Genomic DNA, 5,307 nt, shown 5'->3' with positions numbered 1-5,307 from the left:
AAGAAGCAAGAAATACAAATTCTCAAAAAAGGAAAGGATAACTTCAAATTTTGGGAAGTGAACACTCATTTTTACTCAGAACTTCATTGTCGGGAGGCTCAGAGTTGGCCCATTTATAGAAGGCAGTCATGGTAATTTTGCAACAAGAGATTATAATAGGTAGATACAGGCTTATGACAACATTGTGTTTTTTCACGTATTGGTTTCTATATGTATTAAAATGGTCATCAGCAGAAAGCAAACCGTGCAAATTTTATTCCTAGGCCAGTTAGCAGTTGCGGTGCTGGACCAAAACAGTAGAAAAGAAGTTGACAACTTACCAACTTGAATGTACATCACTACCAAAAAAAACAGTAAAAATTTAATAGGGGTGGTAAAGAAGGACATTGAATATGACCAAAGAACTAGCCATGGACAGGGGTGCGTGAAACTAGCTATACATGTGCCAAAACCATGAGTTGGTTGCGAGATCTTATGGGTTTCAGCTCTAGCCTACCCCAACTTGTTTGGAACTAAAGGCTTTGCTGTTGTTGGTAGTAAAGGAGGACATGCACAGATCATGTTTCGCATATTTAACCCCATGAAAAGGGAGTAAGGGGCTGTTTGGAATACAGCCGACGAGCGCCCTACCAATTTTTCGGCGTTGACTAGCACGCCCGGCAGCCGTTTGGATTGGAACCAACGTTTCGCGACCACGCCAAAATTTCGGCAGCTTCGTTCAGTTTTTGCGCCCGCGAGTTGGCGGAACCGCGGCGGCGGATTCCTTCGCCAATTTTTTGGCGAGCCCGCTATTGGCGGGGCGGACTGGGGCGTGATCCAAACAGCCCCTAAACACATTCAACCACTACCAGTACTAGGACCACCAACCACTGTGAGACGAGCTTGAGCAAAATCCCGAATGCACCGAACTGGTCCCCTCCATGAACAACAAAATCATGAGAAAGCAAACCGAACACCACAAGAGGTGACCTATGCGTTAGCCAATCTTAGTGAGATGGACCAGTGCCACAACCACGGCAATTTATCACTCCTATCATAAAAAGGCGATAGGAATAAATAAATGTGTAAACCATACTGTATAGGAGGGCACAGTATTAGTTGAACTGAGAGGGCTCAGATTCGCCTTTGATAGATCATACAACCTAGCCCCACCCTCTTCATTCACCAGATCAACCCCCACCACTGAAGTCAAGCTCTGCTGGTTATCACTCAACAGAATGACCGTCCAAGACAAAGCCATCAATATTCGGTGAGAATGAAAAGGTCCCAAAAGAGGGGAGAGCGTGTTTTTTATACCCACGGCTCCTCGAATAATCGATACCAGGTTTATTGTCAGCCAAGTTTGATCATCATCTACCCTGATAAATAGATAGATAGATCCTTTTGTGCATGCAACAGGTAAGGGTGAAAAGTAGGTTGGATCAGATACAGAACATCTGCAGCTAAGCACAGTATCAGCAGCTGGAGGGTGACACATGGGGAATAGTTCACAAAATCCTGGGAAATTTTGGGGGAGTATTATTTGAATGAATGGCTCAGATTTAACCCACCATGAATCACCAAAGTTAGGAAATGTTCCAGGTGGTACAAAATCCTGGGAAAATTTTGGGGAGTACTATTTGAATGAATGAAGTGATACCATAAACAATAAAATATCTCTCTCCCTCTCTCCAGCAACAAATTGCCACAACTAGTAAACTTGCTGCAGAGCAAGGCCTCCTAGTTTAACGACCAACTGTCTAACTGGGCAAAGTTGAATGGAACCAACCTAGGAGAAGTGAAAGCATCTCTATCACAGGATACATTGAGAGATCTCCAACACCAAGGGGCGGAAATCATCGTAGCCATTCAGAGAAGAATAAAACTCATCAACACACAACGGAAACAAATATCCTGTGCTCAGAAGTTAATTTGGAACACTGCACTGATGGCCGTATTACTGGCAAAAAGAAGCAATTTATATTTGTTCACTTCAGAAAAAAAGAGTCACTGCAAGCCAAATAAGAACAGGATAACATAAACTTTCCAAATTGTTTGCTCTGACCAATTACCAATGAACTAAATAGCATAGAGAATCATAACAAAAGGTTTGCTCTGACCAAAACAAATACGAAGGTAATCTGAGCTTCAGTTTATAAAAAACAGAGACATAACAGATCAGAAGGGCAATCGTTAACCAGATGAATTTTACTATCAATATCTACAAGCATTGGAGGAAAAAAGGGCAATCGTTTGACTCATATATAGTATGTACAACTAGAAAGGCAAAAACGATGCCAACTAGAAACCAACCCAAGTAAAGCTAGGGTGGTTCGGTTCGTCACAAAGAGAAGATATCAATCCAGATCCGGATCTCACATCAACACAATAGAGGGGAATAGAAAATTAAAAACAATGTATAGTGGAGAAGAAAAAACTGAGTATTTGTAGCGTAGCAAGAGGGCTCAGTTTTGCCTGTTCGTCTTGAAGCCCAACACTCACGTCTCTTGCTGCATAACCTGCCCATAGCGATGTAATTGAACTGTCCTGGTTATCACTCATCAGAATGACCATCCGAGGCGCAGAACATCCAACATTAGCCATGAATTGAACAGGCTGCAAGAGAAGTAAGGGTGAGAGCTCTCAGGGCATCTCCAATGCCGGCACCCATTTGGGGCCTATTTAGTACCCACATGCCACGGCTGTCCTGATTGCTCAACACATAATTATTTCAGCCACAGGCATCATCATTGCCCTTAAAAGAAAAGGTCAACTCCCCAAGCAACATGACCATAACAATCCATCCATCATCCATCATCCATCCATCCATCAGACTAGTCATAGTGGTGAGTAACTTAGACAATCTCAGGAGCTGCTCATACCTGGCCTTGACCCACCAAACCTCCCGGTGTGGACGACGCATCAGACGCCTTACGGTTCCCAGCCACGCCACAACCAAATCCAAGGCAATGGACTGGCGGCACCTGGCAGCACCGTAGAGACAGGGAACTGACATGGCAGCCACCCGGACGATGGGTCAGCGAGGCGGCAATGAAAGCTTGACTGATTTGTTTGAGAGGGAGGGAGGGAGAGAGAGAGAGAGAGAGAGAGAGGATACAAGGATCGTAAGCAAAAGAGGGCTCAGTTTTGCATTTCATCTTCAAACCCAACACTCACATCTCTTGCTGCATAATCTACCCATCACAATGTAAGAGAACTGCCCTGGTTATCACTCATCAGAATGACCGTCCAAGGTGCCAACATCACCGATGAATTGAACAGGCTGCAAGGGAGGTAAGGGTGGGCTCTAATTTAATACCCACAGGCCACAGCTGTCTTGATTGCTCAAGACATGCTTATTTCGGCCACAGTCATCATCATCGCCTTTGCCTACCAAGCAAAATGACCCTGATATCCATAAATACATACATACATACATACTCCCTCTGTAAAGAAATATAAGAGTGTTTAGATCATACTCCCTCCGTTTCTAAATATAAGCCTTTATAGAGATTCCAATATGGACTACATACGGAGCAAAATGAGTGAATGTACATGCATGCACATGTCCATCCATCCATCCCCATCAGCCTCAGGAGCTACTCATGCCTGGCCTGGACCGAACAACCAAACCTGATGACGCCCCAGATAACACCGTACGGTTCCCAGCCCACGCCACAGCCAAATCCAAGGCAATGGAACGGCAGAGGCTGGCAGCACCGCAGCAGTGAACTGATGCGGGCACCACCCAGATTGGCCAGCGAGTAGGCAATGAGAGCTCGACTGATTTGGTTTAGGGTTAGAGGTAGAGGGGTGGGGGGTATATGTAGCATAGCAAAAGAGGCTCAGTTTTGTCTTCCATCTTCAAGCCCAACCCTCACAATCTCTTGCTGCATAATCTACCCATCACGATGCAAGAGAACTGCCATGGTTATCACTCAACAGAATGACCGTCCGAGGCACAAAGCATCCAACATCAGCGATAAATTAGACAGGCTGCAAGAGAGGCGAGGGTGGGCTCTAAGGCCAACTCCAACGCAGACACCGATTTTTCGGCTCTGTTTAGTACCACCACGCCACGACTGTCTTGATTGCTCAAGACATGATTATTTCAGCCATCGTCGTCGTCATCATCATCATTGCCCCTCTTTTTTTTCCAAAAAAGGAGGTTCAACCCCCACACCAAGCAACATGACCATGATATCCATACATACATACTCCCTCCGTTCCAAAATAGGAGTCGTGGTTTTAGTTCACGACACATGAATGCATCCATCCATCCATCCTGCTCAGGAGCTGCTCATGCCTGGCCTCGACCGACCAAACCTCCCGGCTCGAACAACGCATCAGACAACAGAGCACGGTTCCGGCCCACGCCACAACCGAATCCAAGGCAATGGAACGGCGGCGGCTGGCGGCTCCGTAGCGGTGCGGAACTGACGCAGCGGCCACCGGGACGATGGGTCAGCGATCCGGCAACGAGAGCTCGCCTGATTCGGTTTCGGGTTAGGGTTAGGGTTAACTGGTGTGAACTCGGCGCGCGCGAGTGTAGAGAGAGAGAGAGATGGGGGATAGTATACCGACCCGACCAAGCCCTCGACCGGAGAGCACCACGGGCCCCGCCGCTCGGTCCCCAGGCCGCGCCGCCGCGGACGTTCCCCAGCACCGGCGGCATCCCAGAGGGGTCGCCGAGCCGGCGCGGCGGGAGGGGATGGCCCCGAGGAGCGGCGACCCGGCGCGTCGGCCGCTCGGGAGCCTGGCCGGCGCCGGCGGGTTCCTCCATCATCGCAGCCGTCCGGGGAGGGACGCGGCCCCAGCCGACGCGGTCATCGGCCACGGGGAGCGGGGCTGGCGCGGCGGCGGGATTCGGTCAGATCTATCTGATTTGATCCGATTAGAGCGCTCGCATCGCACGCAGCCATGCCGCCGGTGGCCTCTCGCAGCCGGACTGATCCGAGGTAGGCAGCTAGCTAGGGTTGGTTCGGCGGCGACGGAAGAGGGGAAGAGATGGATCCAAATCCGGATGGATGGATGGATGGGTGGGTGGGATGGATCCAAATTAAGGGGCTGTTTGGATTGTGACTAACGTTTGTCATATGTTGCCACATTATTTTTATTATATTTGTCACACTTGTCTAACTTTAGTTGCTTAAATTGTTAGCCACACTTTGGCTTGCCTAAAAGAATCTTGCCACATTTTTTGTGTCTATGAAATGTGGGGTTCACTTCTCATTAAAAATTATTGCCTTAGGTGTGGCTGGAACCAAACACCCACCTAACTTGGTCAAACTTGCCTAAGATGATATGTGGCAAAGTGTGGCAAGATGT

At 48.0% G+C, this 5,307-nt stretch overlaps 1 long non-coding RNA gene across 1 annotated transcript; it reads right to left on the bottom strand.

The window, feature by feature from the left end:
- Positions 1–2,438: 2,438 nt before the first annotated feature.
- Positions 2,439–5,016, bottom strand: LOC123149474 (uncharacterized). Its single transcript, XR_006474695.1, has 2 exons — positions 4,564–5,016; positions 2,439–4,469 (listed from the first exon to the last, which is right to left on the bottom strand). It is a non-coding gene; the product is annotated as an uncharacterized lncRNA (long non-coding RNA).
- Positions 5,017–5,307: the final 291 nt, after the last annotated feature.

This window comes from Triticum aestivum, chromosome 7A (assembly GCF_018294505.1).
Source record: "Triticum aestivum cultivar Chinese Spring chromosome 7A, IWGSC CS RefSeq v2.1, whole genome shotgun sequence".
NCBI classification, from domain to species: domain Eukaryota; kingdom Viridiplantae; phylum Streptophyta; class Magnoliopsida; order Poales; family Poaceae; genus Triticum; species Triticum aestivum.
Note: the sequence above shows the minus strand (reverse complement) of the source record. Positions and strands in the feature narration are given on the sequence as shown.